This window comes from Marmota monax, unplaced genomic scaffold (assembly GCF_021218885.2).
Source record: "Marmota monax isolate L192 unplaced genomic scaffold, Marmota_monax_Labrador192_F-V1.1 WCK01_AAM20220418_F8-fsc00258, whole genome shotgun sequence".
NCBI classification, from domain to species: Eukaryota; Metazoa; Chordata; class Mammalia; order Rodentia; family Sciuridae; genus Marmota; species Marmota monax.
The window spans coordinates 1,933,802-1,952,249 of record NW_026692172.1 but is presented as its reverse complement, the minus strand read 5'-3'; positions in this window follow the sequence as shown (position 1 = coordinate 1,952,249).

The following is an 18,448-nucleotide window of genomic DNA, read 5'->3' as shown; positions in this document are numbered from 1 at the left end:
ACAGAAAGAATGTCAGTGGTTGCCTAGGGAGAGAGGAATTAGTCTAATATTAAATAGCTACAGAGTTTCTGTCTGGCATTATTAAGAATATTCCAAAATTGTGTTGATGGTTGTACAACTCTATATACACTAAAAAGCATTAATTGTATTTTTTTAAAATAAGAAAATAGCATGGCATGTGAATGATATCTCAATAAATATATTTAAAAATATATACAGAAAGGTCTTGGTCACCCTTTATCATTTTCCCCCAAATGGTAATGTTTTACATAACTATAGTATAATATTAAAAGCAAGAAATTGAAGTTGGTATAAGCATTAGACCTTAATTAGATTTCATCAGTTTATATACATTTATTAGTGCACATTTTATCTTTTTTTTTTCAATTTTATCCCATGCATAGATTTGTATATCCACCCCCACAAACAAAATACTCAAAATCATCATAAAGGAATACTCTGGCGCTATCCCACTTCATATCCTCATCTCTAGCTCTAGTTGCTTTTGCGACAACTTCAGAATACCCAACTTCACAAACAAGTAACAGTCTAAGGAATATTACCAGGATCTAATGTTGTAATTGTACTTATCTCCTAGTTGTAGTGCACTGAGTATGTGACAGCGGTTGATTTTCCTCAAAATCTTAAAATAACTGTCCCATCTCTGTGAATGTGTTGAGATGCCCAAAATGTCTTTTATTGCAGTTTATTTTTAAAATTTAAAGTAGCTTGTGAGGTATCTACGAAAGCTAGCAAGTCCTTGTTTTGCTGCCATACACTGACTCCATGGACCTACCTCTACTTACCCAAACCTTGACTTTGAAGAATAACTTCTCATATATGATACCAAGGACAAATGTGAACCTTTCCATAACTCATGTAATATGCAGTATGCAAGAAGGTAAGAGCACCTTCATTCTACCTGTTTTTGACATCGCAGTACTTGCCCTGCAAAGAGCAGGAAGTGGTGATGTCACCACTCTGGAAATCAATATAAACTCAGGGCTTAAGGTATAGATTTTTGAGCCATGTTACTTTGCTGTGTGGGATACCCAGCTATGACAATTTTATCTAAATAAACTGCATTCTAATTGCTTTGTAATAACTATCTAGTTCATTATTTTTCTTCTTTTCTCCCATGATTAACACTAAATAATCTAGGACTTGAGCTGCTATATTAGTTTCAATCTGTTTCTAAGATTGAATATCTGTGATGCTCTTACTGATATTGTGTCTTAAAACAGTGTCAAACAAATGACTTCATTTATGTCCTTTTCCTTTATATTATTCTATAAATCTTTTCTCAACCTTTGGTAGTAGAAATTAACCAGTGTAGGAATTAGGGGATCCAAATTCTAGACTCAGTTTGCCATTAACTTGCTGCGTGCTCTTAGTTAATCAACTTACCTTTTCTAAACCCAAATTGCTTATTTACAAAATGTGGAATTATTTTCCAGTTTTACTTTGTTTAATATCAGGAGGCTCTGTGATTTTCTGCTTTGGAGTAATGTCTTGAATGCAAATCGATTTCTTCACACTTCTTCCTGTAAATCCTTTTATCTATGAGCTAATTTGAAGGAACAAAATGCTATATTTTCTTATTATTATTCACAGTGTGATTCTCATAGCATAAATGGGAGTAAGAAATAATGCATTGCTACCAGTGGAAATATGAAAGCAGTTTACTATGAGAGCACGGTACATATAGAAGCAGTTGAATTATTTAGAATAATTTCCTGATATTCCCTAATTCTCTCTTGACCATTACATCAATAAGTAATTTTTTTTGTAAAATTAATGTAGGGAGTCTTCATCTTTCTTCAAGTTAAAAAAAGACTAAAATTGTGTGGAAATTGGAGATTAAAAAAAAACATTTTGGAATCCTAATTTGAATAAATTATACTTCATGCATATATAATATGTCAAAATATACTCCACTGTCATGTATATCTATAAATAAATAAACAAATAAACAAATAAACAAACAAACAAACAAATAAATAAATAAATAAATAAAACGGGCTAGGGATGTTGCTCAGTGGTTAAGCACACCTGGGTTTGAGTTCCATAACAAAAAAAAAAAGTTAAGGCAATATGAAGCCTAATTTGACTAGAGAGTTAAATTGAGATCATGCCTGACACTTTGACAGATGAATTAGAAAATCAGAAAGCTGATTTTAGAAATAAACTAGAAAGAATTAGAAAATCAGAAAGTTTTTCAAATTGGGAGAAAAAAATTTAGAGGCCTCTCATATCATTTGACATGAATTAAGCCAATGATTATAATTTAGCACATGGAACTTTTCCCTTGGCATATAATTGAATAATTACTTATTAGAGAAGGTGAGTAATGAATTACTCAAATGACAGTGTCAGATTTTTATTTGTGCTTGTTTATTGTCTGTTTGGATTAACACGCTAACAATTATGCAGCTTAATGTTTTTAATTAAATCTGTCTGGTATAGATGCTGAAATCTCTCAAATAATGATTTTCATTCTAAATTACTTTGTTTACATTTAATATTTCTGTCGCTGAAGTGTAGTTCACTTTGATATATAAAGGAAGAAACTCTCTTCTCTGTAAGCACACAATATGTGGAAAGTAGAAGAAATACTAAACTCCAAGGAATGTTTCACTCTCTCTTTATCTCCAAAATAATGACAAATGACAGCCTGCAAAAATTATATCCAATTGTTGATGTCTGGGGAACAGATGATAAATGTTTAAGAAGAATAGGCTATTGGTGAATCATGACTGACAGCAGAGGTCAGAATGTGGAGAGCATGTGTTGAACTCCTTCAGATCCTGGGGAGTTGCTGACAGCTCACTCTGCAGTTCACTTCCTTCTCACCCCAGCAGCAATTTGGGATGAATACTGAGTTTTTCCCAAACTTGGAAGATGAAGCCCTATTGAAAGCTTGTTTTATCTCCTAAATTAAAACTTTTCTAGTCTGTGTGGATCAATACTGTAACTTTAAATTAAAGGGCTTGGACAATGTTGAATTACTTTTATTTAAAAATATTGTATTCATCTGATAAATGTGATCCAGCTCTGACAATAGATTGTGTATAGTCCCAATTCGAAGAATGTATCAAAAGCCTATTGTAAACAGGCTTAGTTAAAAATATTCAGGCATATATTTTTCCTCAGCTTGGGGTTACCAATAAAAAAATTGTAAAAATACACCAAAACTTTGCTGCCATGGGACTTGTACCTAATAGGCACTTGATAGATGTAATGAGATAATATTTGAAAACAGATTTTAACTACACACACACACACACACTTACATATTTTTCCTTCCTTCTTTCTTTCTCTCTCTCTCTCTCTCTCTCTCTCTCTCTCTCTCTCTCTCTCTCTCTTGCACTTGGAATTGAACTCAAGGGGTTTAACCACTAAGCCACATCCCAATCCTTTTCATTTTTTATTTTGAGACATGTTCTCAGTCTTACAGACTCATTAAATTGCTGAGGCTGGCTTTGAAACTGTGATCCTCCTGCCTCAGCCTCTGGAGCCACTGGGAATACAGACGTGCACCACCATGCCTGGCACATTCTGCTTTTAAAAAGTTAAAATATCACATGTATTTCTAAGTCACTCTTGTGACTACCATCCCTAAATCCTGTCTTTCTTTTCATCTTTAAAGGTGATTTATAAATTTGCTATGTATCTTTTCAGAACTTTTTCTTTGAAATTTACAAACATATAAATGTAGCCCATAAAACAGAGTCCTTAGATTAAATTATATAAAATTGGCATTTTATTAGCTAAAAGATTGAACATTTCATTTGGTTTCACCTAGTATTAGGTGTGTGGATATTTTAAAATGCTTTTTAAGAATTTTAACCCCATATACTTCCTCCTATATTAACTCTTATTTTTAATAGCTCAGTTTTTTGAACATCTTTACATTCAGTCCAGAAAGCAAGAATTCTGCATATCAGTTTATTTATCTGAGTGATATTACTCAACAAACCATTAAATGACAAAAGAGGCTTAGGTCTTGAATGAACTGAGATTTGTGTGTTAAGGTGAATAGACCTTTAAGGTTGGAATCAGAAATTTCAAAATTACAATCTGGAAATAGTTAAATATTCTATTCAATAAAAATTTCTGGGCTAAAATTTCCTCATTATTGAAAGAACTTACAATTCTTATCTTTTCTAAGTTTCAGAATATTGAAATTATATTGATACATTTACCAAATATTTATTGATGTTTTTAAAAAAATGATTTCACACTATACATACTTTTTATATCATATATGTCTATATACCATACATATACAATTAAACTTTGCTTCATTGACCATTTGAGATTTTTCTATTTTAATGCCTATTAAACTATTTAGTCAGTGAAACTGCTACATAGAATTACTTTATATTTTAAGCCACTTAGTGAACATTACTGCAGTAATGTAAACATAATACCTACTTAAATAATTTATATATAAAATTTAAGCAATGAAGTAGAGTATACAGGGATTCTTTAATTATATTCTTTGCACAACTTAGAAGTTCAACTTATTTTCCTTGCCTGTAATTCATACGTATAATATTTTATATCTACTTTGTTTTTAATCTCTCATAGGAATTATAATAATTGTTTTTGTTAAGTATCTATTCTTATTTAGTTTTACACAGCAAAGGTCTGTAAATGGTAAATTCTCTTGTCTTTTTCTGTTTGAAAATATAGTTATTTAGTCTCCCTCTGGAAACAGTTCAAATTCTCCCTTAAATGAGCCAGTGTTCTGAAATAAACTTCTGTGTTTCACACTTGACTAATAGATTATTTGGTTATGGAATTCCAGATTGGTTATTTTTCCTTAGTGCTTTAATAATAATATCCTTTGGTTTGCTAGATTCAATTATTGCTAATGATAACTATACTATCTAACTGTAGATAAACGGTATTTTTCTGATTTCTTTCAACATTTCTCTTTGTTTTATTCTTCTGTAGGTCTATACCACAATATTTTCAGGTTTATATTCATTTATATTTATTCTACTTTAAAAAAATCTTCTTTTGTTGTGTTTTCAATTTAAAGATATATGTCTTTCTTCAGATTTGGAGAAATTATCAATGAGTCCTTCTATTCTCTCCTTCTTTAGCCCACTTTACATCGGGTATGTCTTATCCTGCTTGGTCTGTTATATCATGTCATATTCTGGTTGTCTCAAACAACAGACACTATTTTTGATGGTTTTGGAAGCCTGGAAGTCTGAAACCCAGGTGCCTGCAGGGTAAGGTTTGGGCAGTGGATCTCTTTCTGCCTTATAGTCTGCTGCCTTCTTATTGTGTGCTCACATGGCCTTTCCTCTTTATGTTCTCTCTCTCTCTCTCATTACCTTCCTCTCCTATCTTATTAGAGAATTAATATCATCATCAGTGTTACAATCCTTATGACATAATTTAAACCTATTCATCTCCTAATGTCCTCACCTCCCCATCACATGGGAGATTACTGTTTCAACATATGAATTTTGTGAGTACACAAATATTCAGCCCACAACATGTATGTTGAACTTTCTCTATATTCTTCACATTTCAAATTATTTCTTATTTTCCATCTTTATTTTTCTGTATTGCTGTGTGTGTTTTCCATAATCTCTGACTTTCAAGTCACTAATGCTTTCTCTATGTCAAACTATTTATTTCATTGAGTTTTTAATTTAATCACCGACTTATAAGATTTCTATGTGACCTTGATTATTTTTCAAATACAGCCTATTTTTATAGCATTCTCCAATTCCATTGTGGTCTACATTCCTTCTTAAATTCTTTTATAAATTTTAAGCTACTTATTTCAGAGACTCTTTTATAACATTAAGTTATCTTAATTTTTTTTCATTATTTTTTTCTGTATGTGTGCACATATCTCTAACTGTGAATAGTTTACCCATGTAATAAAGCTAATAAATATAAAACTCATATTTTTTTCTGTTTATTTTCTTCCATTAGGTGTCCAGTGAGCCCTGGATTGTTGAAGAGTCACAAAAGAATGTCTTTCTATTTGTTTTCCCCATGGTTTCACTAGTCTTTGATCAGGTTTCATACTAATGCCCTGACTCTGGTTTCCAAAAGTATGAAGATAATTTAAATATAAATCACATATCCACTATTTGTACAGCCTCAGGTTTTATTTTTTAAAGAATATTCTTTTTTCTTCTTATATTAGTGGGCACGTGATAGCTCATAGATTCCATGAACATTGTGGGTGGAGTTTTCCTAGTTTCATTTGCATGAATATGGCAGTTATTTAGTGTTTCAGTTTTATGCAGATGGTTTTAATTCAATTGCTCACACAAATTAAGGCCACTTTGTACTTCTAAACTTTAGCCTCCTAGGCTACCATACAACTCATATTATGCATCCATCCCTCGGTTTTGAGATTTCTATTAATTTCTGACATCTGAAGACTTCTTTATTTTAGGTTAATATCAAGTTAATTTTTTAATGACAAAATCATATTGAACATTTGTACTTTTGAGGAGTGAATACCTTATAAGTAGTGAACATCTGCCTAGAATGATGTACTGTCAGTTGTTGACTCAAATTAATGCATTTGTCACAGTTTTTGTTTTCTTCAATGTAAATAAGATTTCATCAGGAGGAATTGATATCATTGCAATGGCAAAATAGAAGCTTTCTACCATCATTACCCATATAAGCATTGATTTGGACAAATATACACAGATAAGTGTACCTTTGTGGGAGTCCAACAGAGAAGTTCCACTATACCATTGGATAATAAACTGAGAATAAATGTGTTGAAGAGGGTAACTAGAACAATTTCATTTTACTTGCAATATAGCTTTTTGAAGTCAGTATAGCTGAGTGCTATGAGAGGATTTGGGCCAATAATTTCTTCAGCCAGAGAAAGTGCGTATGTAGTGAGTTAATACCTGACTCCCTCAATCATACAGGTTGCTAACCCCAGATGCCCACTTTTTCCCCACTTCTTTTTATCTTCATCCAAGAATATTGAAGCCCTTAGCATATCTTAGTGGTTGGGAGAATGTGTAATAATGATGGGAGGCCTCGGAAACCTACTAACATCTCTGCTCAATCATAAAGCTTGCTCTTGTCTACACTTCCATGTTCATTGCAATATTATTTATTTAGCTAAGATATAGAAGCAACCCAACTGTGCAAGTGTCCATTAATGGGTGAATAAAAAAAGAAATTACATATATATATATATATATATATATATATATATATATATGCTTAAAATATAAAAGAAATTAAATATGTATGTATGCACACATAATGGAATATTATTTAGTTTTTTAAAAAGAAGGGAATACTATCATTTGCAAAAACATGCATGAACCTGGTAGATGCCATGCTAAGCAAAATAAACCACACACAGAAAGACAAATACTTACATGCTAAATTTTAAAAACTGAATGTCATAGAAAGTAGGGAGTAGAAGAACAGCTATGGAATTAGGGGAAACAGAGAGGTGTTGTCAAAAGGGTCAAAACTAGTTATTAAAAGATTAATAATTTTTAGAGAATTAATTATAGCACAGTAATTGTAAAAAAGCACTTTATATTTAAACTTGTTAAGATAATATATCTCACCATAAAAAGATAATTATGTGAGGTGGTGAACATGCTAATTATTTTGTGGAAATCATTTCACAATATACACATTGTGAAATAGCAAATTGCATTACATATATAATGCTTATTTGTTAATTATACCTTATAAAGGTATAATGATTTTGTACTCCCCTGATTAATACCCCCTGTAGACTTCCCATAATGCCTATGAAAATCTATTTATCGTGACATCCAAGGCTTTAAATTATTTAGAATATGCTTGTTTTTCTTCCCTCATTTTTTACTACTATATCCATTATTTTGATTTAGCCAAACGTAATAATAATTTTGTACCAAGAACATGTATTTTTCTATATATTCTTTTCCTTTTGTCTCAAACATTATGATTGCTAATCTCATGGCTTGCACTATTTCTCCAATTAAGACCTAGTTTGCACATGTCTTTCCTGAACATGTGGTCTTAATTAATGTTAGCCCTGTCACATTCTGTCACACATTAGTTTATTCTCCTTGTGTAATTTATTACTACTTTATATTTTCCTTTTTATTATATGATAGTTCATCTTTTCCCACTTAGAATGTAAAGTCTAAGGAGCAAGAACCTTGCCTGCCATATTCACTGCTTTTGTTCCCTGTTCCTAAAATGGTGCATGACACAAGTTAGGCCCTCAATGATTAAATGGATAAATTTAATTTCAATAGTCTGCAAGAGAGAAAAGATAAGAATTTTAATCAAAATTAAAGCCCAGAGGTTTTTATTTAATTGAACAATTATTTCCAAATTGACACTCTGAAATCTCTGATTCCCAGCTTACTATTATATTCACCTTAACACACAAATCTCAATTCATTTGATACCTTAAGCCACTTTTGTCATTTAATAATTTATTGCATAAAATAACTCAGATAACTAAACTGCCATGGAGAATGCTTATTCTCTACAGGGTAAACAATTTGGAATCTAACATTGTTTCCAAGTTACTGACATGTGCACAAAAAGAAAATTTTTAAGATCTAGAGTATTCTGGACCTGATCTCAATGTGGGAGACAGCCCTGTCTTCTGGAGACTTAGCTCAGTCTCAATTTAGCAAATATTTATAAAATATCTATTTCATGCAGAACTTTTAAAGAGGTATAATATGCTCTATAGGGTATAGAATTAATATGATCATATGCTTAAGGAACTACCCAGTAGAAGCCATGTGTTTCAGAAAATTCTAAGTAAATTTGACAGCATGCTGTGGGCAATCTTATGATGCAATGATCTTTCATCTGTATGTATTAATTAAGGAAGGATTTGTGATGGTAGCTATGAAAGTAGGTCTTAAAAATAGTTAAATATATTTAGGTAGGCAGAAATGAGGGAAGAGCTTTTCTAAGCTGACAGAAAAATATGAATATAGCCCTGAAAGGAGAAAAACATAGTGTTTGAGTAGAAACACATAGTTCCATCTGGTATGTGGAGTGAAACAAAAGGACTAGTCCAAAGGCCTGGTCTTCCTCAGCAACACATTCAACCACTCAGAAAGGTACACCAGAACTAGGACCTTCTCCTAAAATTTCATGTTACTGCAAACTTTCAAAAATACATGATATAGAAAATGTTCTGCTATTTTGTTGGTATTGTCCAAATAGTGATGCTAATACAAATAATTTTCCCTTATAGTATTTATGATGGATCTAAATATTTTAGGTTACCTGAAAACAAATTTAGTCTCATTACAAAGCAATGGAATCATTATATGATCCTGGAAAAAAGTTTAGTGTTTCATTGTTAGTCAGACTGAATAGAACTTATGATACTCTGTTAGGAATAGTGCTAAAAATTTCATTCAGCATGTACACTACCAAAGAAAACATACATTCCATCCTTCTGTGTACAACATCTGACAGAAAAGCAACAAGAAGTAACAGAAAGGAAGAAGCAATTTTACTCCCATCAATATGTGTATCCTGAGTTTAACAGTTGCTCCCTTCCATCTTCAAATATTAACCACACTATCAGGCAGAAAAGAGAAAGAATGGAGTTTAAAAAATAATTAATAGACAATATCTCTCTACCACACTCAGGAATTAGCAGTCTCACATATTTCTAGCCTTAGGGATATGCTGTTCTTTCCAATTTTCAGACTGAGAGTTGTAACTTGAAACTGAATAACAGTAAAACCCAAATATTACTGAGCTGTGCATCAAAGAGAAACTATCTTTAAATGCAAAGTTATTGGAATAGATAAGACTAAATGGTGTTTATTATATTGATCTCAAACTGAATTTTCTATAGCTGACATGAAACTAGAGTTTAACAATTTATCAAAGATTATGAGAATAAAGTAAATTTCTGGTTTGCACGTAACTGAATGCATGGAAAAAGTTCAGTCAAAGCAGTTATATCAGGTTGTCATTTTGGCCTCTGACTAATCTGGTGAAGTGAAGTGACTGATGTTAAGAGAGAACAATAAAGCAAATACCTATCCCTAAGTCTGAAGATTTTCTATGACATATTCCACAGAGTTTCCATCTAATGACAATGGATTAGTAATTTTTATAAGAAATACCCCAAATGCATAAGTAACAAACCCGAAAACTCAAATGATTTCCTTAAAATATACTGGTGACAGTCACTCAAAGCATTTTCCTATCACTTTATAAGAACTATACAATTCCAATTCAAGCTTTATTATTATTATGCTCTTTCTGCAACTTTATTTTTATTTTATTTTTATTATTTATTATTATTATTACGCTCTTTCTGCAACTTCATTTCCTCATATATCGTCTTTTTAAATTTTATTTTATTGTTTTTTCTTAGTTACACAGGAGAGTAGAATCTATTTTTGATAAAATTATACAAGCATAGGATATATCTTGTTCTAATTAGGACCCCCTTCTGTGTAGGCATGATGATGGTGTTCACGTGGGCAATTTCATATGTGTACATAGGAAAAATGTGTTAGATTTATTCTACTGTCTTTTTAATTCTTATCTCTATTCTCTTCTTTTCATTCCCCTTTGTCTAACTACTTAGTTTCTTCTTCTCCTTCCCCACTTTATTGTGGTTTACCTTCTACATATCAGTGAAAATATCGACCTTGATTTTTTTTGGAAGATTGGCTTATTTCACCTAGCATGATATTCTCTAGATCCATCCATTTACTGGAAAATCAAAAAATAAAAAAAGAAGTGGCATCAAACTAAAAAGCTTCTTCACAGCAAAATAAACAATCAAGAACATGAATAAAGAACCTATAGATTGTGCGAAAAATCTTTTGCCACCTGCACTTCACATAGGGCATTGATCTCCAAAAAAATTCAAAAAGCTTAACACCAAAACAACAAATAACCCTATCAATACATGGGCAAAGGAACTAAACAGACACTTCTGAAAAGAAGAAACACAAATGATCAACAAATATTTGAAAAAATGTTCAAAATCTCTAGCAATTAGAGAAATAAAAATTAAAACTACACTGAGATTCCATCTCATTCCAGTCAGAATGGCAATTATCAAAAATCCAAGTAACAACAAATGTTGGTGGGGATTTGGGGAAAAGGGAACACTCATACATTGCTGGTGTGGCTGTAAATTTGTGCAAGCATTTTGGAAAGCAGTATGGAGATTCCAGAAAAAACTAGGAATGGAACTGCCATATGACCCAGCTCTTCTACTCCTTGGTATATATCCAACGGATTTAAAAGTAGCATACTACTGTTACACAGCACATCAGTGACTATAGTAACACAATTCACAATATCTAAGCTATGGAATGGACTTAGATGCCCATCAACAGATGAATGTTAAAGAAATTGTACTACACATACACAATGAAATATTATTTGACCATAAAGAAGAATTAATTTATCATACACTCTCTTTACTCTCCTGATAGTCTGCTCATTTTAACACTTTAAAGTCTTGCTTTAAAATCATTTCATTTAGTTCTTACATTGGTGAGAGTTTTTCTTTAGTTCAATAAATATAATTATTGTGAAACTTGAATAACTCATCCTATGAGTTCTTTTAATTTTTTTTTCTTCTGATTATAGAAGTACAGATGTTTCTTGTCCAAGATTTGGAAATAAAGTACAAAAAATTAAAAACCACCCATAACTACAAGAGTCAGAATTATCCACTGTTATCATTTTGCAAAAATTTTCAGGCCTTTTACTTTTATCAGGTTACATACACAACCATAGGATACTTGTACACATAGGCACATTTTACAAAAGTATGTATACACTTTTACATTTTGCCTCTACTTAACATGCCATGATTTTTATCTCATGTCAATAAATATGCTTTGACAATCTGATTTAAATGGCTGTACAGAATTCCACTGAAAATACAGAGCAAATTTTAACTGCATCTATCATAAGAAATTAAAGATATTTGTTTATAGTACTGCTGAACTTCCATCACCTATGCCTGGTGATGGTCAGCAGCCCTTTGATTCTCCCATGTGGATGGTGCCAACAGGACCATATAGGAAGATGGGTTTCCTTTGCCACCTGAAAGGAATGACATAGAAAGAGACAGTTTATGAGATACAAAATGGGAGAGAAAGAGATACATGTTTGACTCAATTATTGCAGAAACAGTGGCAGAGGGGAAAGTCAGTGTAAATTTAGCTGAACCTGGAATTGCATAGTGAGCTGATATTTGAGAAGTACATTGCTTTTCTCAATTTATAAGGAGAGAATTGTGGTGGGGGCCATTGTTTTGTGGTTCCCTAAACTTTGCTCCTTAAGCCTACACGTTAGGAAAACAAAATGTGCTGCATCTTCATCTACCTTGGAGAATGAAGAACATAGTAAAACAGAGGAAAAATCTGGAAGCAAGTCACCAAGATATTTGATATAGTAAAATGACTTTTAGTCTAAAGCCAGTAAAACCAGTTGGCTAGCAGAGGGAAGAGAGCAGGGCCCATTCCACTGCCTAGGACTATGGAGCTTCTCCCTGTGCATGATTTATTCCAGTTGCACAGAATGCACCTAGTCACTCAGGAGAGGGTTCCATTCACCAGGCAGGGGACACACCAGCTCCAACTCCTCTACAAAACTAGGGTACTTGTTCACAGGCCTGGTGCGAAATCTCTAGACTCACCTAGATTTTTACCAAAGGAGGAGAGTGAGGTAAAGTCTTTGTAATTAAATTGGCTTCCCTTGCCTTTCCTGCATACCTAGTAAACACTGAGAATACACAAAACAGCCACCTGTCCCAAAGAGGGATCTGACTATTGGGCTGTGAATGACACAGACCCCAGGGGGTCATTGCTTTATCAAAACTTTGCAACAGAACAACCAGAACTGTCTAAATTAATGGGGGATTAGGAGGAAGATGTGGAAAGAGTAGATGTAAAATCTACAGTGGTTGAGTTCTACACAGTATTTTTGAATCAAGAGCCTGATCTAAATTTTGGGGAAAAAAAAACAATATAGAGCTCTCCATCCCAACATAACTGAGTGGTTCAGACACTGGCTCTATGCTGAAAGCCCATCAGGGAATACACTACCAAGTCTTGGACATTATCCAAGTCTTTGACACCTTGATATTTTCAAAACTGTAAGTACCTGAAAGAAGTCTCTATGTTTTAAACACTTCAGCAAAGAGAACTTTTTAGTCTTTTTCCTATTTGCTATTTATTTCACCTGCTTTCTATGGTTGTTTATTTGGTTTCCCTTTAATACTTGTTATTTCATATTTCAAATAATTTTAACTATTTTTAATTTGTGAATCAGAATTTTATCTCTTTTTTCTAATCACATTTTTATTCTTTTCTTTCTTTTTTATTTTCTTCTTCTCTCCTTTCTTCTTCCACAATACTTTTTTTCTGTTTCTTTTTTTAATCTTCTTTTCCCTTAATTTCCATTGCCCTCTACTTCTATAAAGTTTAATTAATTTTATCTTCTCTGTTATCTGATTTTTCATCCTATTACACACAATCACATCCCACTTCTTCTGTTTGGTTAATGGAGGGGTAGAGATGACTTTCAATAAAATCTTATTGTATGTTTAATATATGGGTTGCTTTCAAGCTGTTGTTATTAATGATGGCTATTCTCTCAAAGTGGAGCTAGGAATCAAACATATCACTTTGAGCACATTCAGTGGGTTCTTTGAGGCTAAAATTGTAAATAGAAATCAGTCTGCAAAAAAAGACCCTCAGATAACAGTGCTATAGATATCCTTTCCAACAGATGAGCAAATTACAACATAGAAACACAGATAACACAGATGTCAAATAGATGCCTCCAAAAGTTGAAAAATCACCAAAAACTAAATCCAGAGATACTTAAGTGGAGGAAATGCCCCCAAAATTGCAGCTGATTCTTAAAGTTATATATATATATAAATCCATTGGGGAATATATATAAAATAAATAAATAAAAATCCATTGGGGAATATTCCCCAATGGATTTTTATTTATTTATATGTGGTGCTGAGAATCAAACCCAGTGCCTCACACATGACAGGCAAGTGCTCTACCACTGAGCCACAACCCCAGCCCCTTGAAGTGATCAATATTTTAAGAGAAAATCTAAAGACGGAACAAAGGGAGAAAATGCAGGCTATAAAAGAGCATTTCCAAGATTTATATTTTGAGAAAGAATCAGATGAATATTAGGAATGAAAAACATCAAATAAAAATTCAGTGGAAAGGCTTACCAGCAAATTAAACTAAACAGAAAAAGAATATCAGACCTAGGAGAAAAATGCAAGAATTAGAACACTGAGGCAGTAGTAAAGAAAAAAAAATGAGAAAGTATGAACAGAATATACAAGTTTGGGGACAATATTAAAAAATTATCTAATCTTGGAAAGGATACTGACATGCAAGAATGAGAAGCATTTACAAGAGGTCCAATTAGAACCAGAGAAGAACTTATCCATGATATATTAACATTAAACTGTCACATTTTCTTTATCCATTCATCTATTGAGGGACACCCAGATTGGTTCCATAGTCTAGCTGAATTGAGCTGATATAAACATTGATGTGGCTGTGCCACTAGAATATACTGATTTTAAGTCCTTTGGGTATAAACCAAGGAGTGGAATAGCTGGGTCAAATGGTGGTTCCATTTCCAAATTTCTGAGGAATCTCCATACTGTTTTCCATAGTGGCTGCACCAATTTGCAGTCTCACCAGAAATGTATGAATGTACCTTTTCCCTACATCCTCACCAATATTTACTGTTGCCTGTATTCTTGATGATTGCTATTCTAACTGGAGTGAGATAAAATCCTAGAGTAGTTTTGATTTGCATTTCTCTAATTGCTAGAGATATTGAACACTTTTTCATATATTTGTTGATAAATTGTATTTCTTCTTCTGTGAAGTGTCTGTTCAGTTCCTTAGCCAATTTATTCATTGGATTATTTGCTTTTTGATGTTAAGTATTTTGAGTTCCTTATATATCCTAGAGTTTAATGGTTTATCAGAGGTGCATGTGGTAAAGATTTTCTCCCAATCTCTAGGCTCTTTCCTCACGTTATTGTTTCCTTCCATAAGAAGAAGCTTTTTAATTTGAATCTATCCCATTAATTGATTCTTGATTTTACTTCTTGGGCTTTAGGAGTCTTGTTAAGCAAGTTAGATCCTAGGCTGACTTGGTGAAGATTTGGGCCTATTTTTTCTTCTATTAGCTGCAAGCTCTCTCTCTGTTCTAGTGCCTAAGTCTTTGCTCCACTTTGAGTTGATTTTTGTGCAGGTGAGAGATAGAGGTTTAATTTTATTTTGTTACATATGAATTTCCAGTTTTGCCAGCACCATTTGTTGAATAGGCTATCTGTTCTCCAGTAAATGTTTTTGGCACCCTTGTCTAGTATGAGATAACTGTATTTATGTGAATTTGTGTCTGAGTCCTCTATTCTGTACCATTGTTCTACAAATCTATTTTGGTGCCAATACCATGCCATTTTGTTACTATAGCTCTGTAGCATAGATTAAGGTCTGGTATTGTGATGCTTTCTGCTTACTTTTCTTGCTTAGGATTGTTTTAGCTATTATGGGTCTCTTATTTTTCTAAATAAATTTCATGACTGCTTTTTTTATTTCTATGAAGAATGTTATTGGGATTTTAATAGGTATTGCATTAAATTTGTATAACACTTTTGGTAGTAAGACCATTTTGACAATATTAATTCTGTCTATCCAGAAGCATGGGAGATCTTTCCATGTTCTGAGGTTTCCTTCAATTTCTTTCTTTAGTGTTCTGCAGTTTTCATTGTAGAGGTCTTTCACCTCTTTTGTTAGATTGATTCCCAGATGTTTTCTCTAATATGTGGATGCTAATTCACAATAAAGCAGGTGGTACTAGGAAATAATAGCATTACTTTAGATTAGGTATTGGGAAGTAATGGGAGGGAAGGGGAGGGCAAAGGGGAATAGGAAAGATAGTAGAATGAAGCAGATATTATTACTGTATGTATATATGTGACTGCATGCCCAATATGATTCTGCAACATGTACTCTCAGAAAAATGAGAAATTATATCCCATCTATGTAAGATATATCAAAGTGCATAAATGCATTCTACTGTCATATATAACTAATTAAAACAAATTAAAAATTTAAAAATAATAAAATGCCAATAATTCGTAACAGATAAAGAATTCTAAAAGCTTCAGGAGAAAAGTATCAAATTACTTATAAAGGCAAATCCATCAGAATAAGAGCATACTCCTGCCAGAAATTCCAAAGGTCTGGAGGGCACTGAGTGATATATATCCAGCCCTGAAAGTAAACAACTGATACCTTTGTGTTACTCAGATTTTGAACGCTGTGACTAAAATACTTAACAAGAACAACTTAGAGGAGGAAATTTTTATTTTGGCTCATAGTTTTAGAAGTATCAGTCAGTGGTCAGCTGAAATCATTGCTCTGGGCCTGAAATTAGGCAGAACATCATGGCAAAAGGGTATGACAGAGAACAACTGCTCATCTCAGGTGGCCAGGAACCAGAGAAACTCCTAAGAACTAATAACAAAGTATATGATATATATATATATATATATATATATATATATATATATATATATATATAAAATATAATCCCCAATGATGCAGTTTCTCTACCAACACCTCACATGCTTACAGTTACCACCCATTCAAATTACTAGTCCATCAAGAGTATTGATTCACTGATTAGGTTACAGCTCTTATAATCTAATCATTTTACCTCCTGCATTAACATGATAGTATTTGGGGGACACCTCATATCCAAACCATAACAATGTTGATTTTTATGTCTTTATATCCTTCAGAATCACAGAATTAATGGAGAAATAAAAAGCATTTCAAGATAAACATAAACTAAAGTAGTTCATGACCACTAAGCCAGCATTGCATAGGATACTGAAAGGCAGAATACACAAAGAAAAGAAAGATAAAAATAACAAAAATAGCATGGGAAAGAATAAACCATATTAGAAAAGTATATAAGCATGTGAGGATTAGGCATGATTAAAACATTAGAAATAAAATGAAATGAGAGAAAGCAACATGTACCTATATGTAATAACAATGAATATAATGGGTCATAATTCTCCAATGAAAAGATACAAGACCAAATTTTATGTTATCTCCAAGAAACACACTTCACTGGCAAAAGACATTTAAAGACTCGAGTGAAAGTATGTTAAATGATGCTCCATGCAAGTGTTGTCTTAAAGCAAATATAAATGGCCACTTTCACATTGTTGCAGTGTTGGGGCCTTCTGGGAAACTGAGGCAGCATGAAGACCCTGCTTCAAACCTGGATTCTTGTGATCAGGTCAGAAATATTTTAGACATGTCACATGAATCAAGAGTATCAAGGAAGAATTTGTTAGAGAGGATAGGAAAGGGGAAAAGTGAACACTCTTCAGAGAGAGAGTGGGTCCTCTCAGAAAAGAAAGAGAGAACATGCCTCTCTTGCCCTTTAATTTTGTTGGTATTCTAGCAAAGTTTCCAGAAAGTCCCACCTAGGCCCAATTCTTGGCTTTTGGTTGACAGAAGGGTGACATCAGATTTTTAAGTCCCCAATGCCATAACATCTCTAGGTCCCTTTGGCCCATGCTTTCCAGGTCTAATTAGAACTTGTTCTTACCAAATTTGTGATTGGGAAAAATAATACTTAATTTGCTTCAGTTCTGGGATCTGGTCTGTATAAGGCTCACAAAAGCCACCATTTCCATACACCCACACACAATTTAGGATAACCTGTACTCTTCTTATCAGCATCATTTTGAACCTTAATTTCTCCTGCAGAAAACTGGTAGTTTGCTGGGGAAGGTAATACATCCTATATACTTGAGTTTGACAGTGACAAATCCTCAGAAAGGGAAATGAGGGAAACTACCCCATTTTTAATAGCCTCAAAAAAAAAATAATAAAATACTTGGGAATCAACTTAAGAAAAGAGCTGAAAGAGCTATATAATGAAAATTATATAACCCTAAAGAAAAAAAAAATCAAAGAAGACCTTAGAAGATGGAAAGATCTACCTTGCTCTTGGATAGGCAGAATCAATATTATCAAATGACCGTACTTCCAAAAGCACTACACAAATTTAATGCAATTCCGATCAAAATTCCAATTACATTCCTCATAGAAAAAGAAAAAGCAATCACGAAATTCATCTGGAAAAATAAGAGACCCAGAATAGCTAAAGCAATCCTTAGCAGGAAGAGTGAAGCAGGTGGCATCACTATACCAGACCTTAAACTATACTACAGAGCAATAGTAACAAAAACAGCATGGTATTGGCACCAAAACAGACTGGTAGACCAATGGTACAAAATAAAGGACACAGAGACTAACCCACAAAATTACAATTATTTTATATTAGACAAAGTTGCCAAAAACACGCATTGAAGAAAAGATCTCCTCTT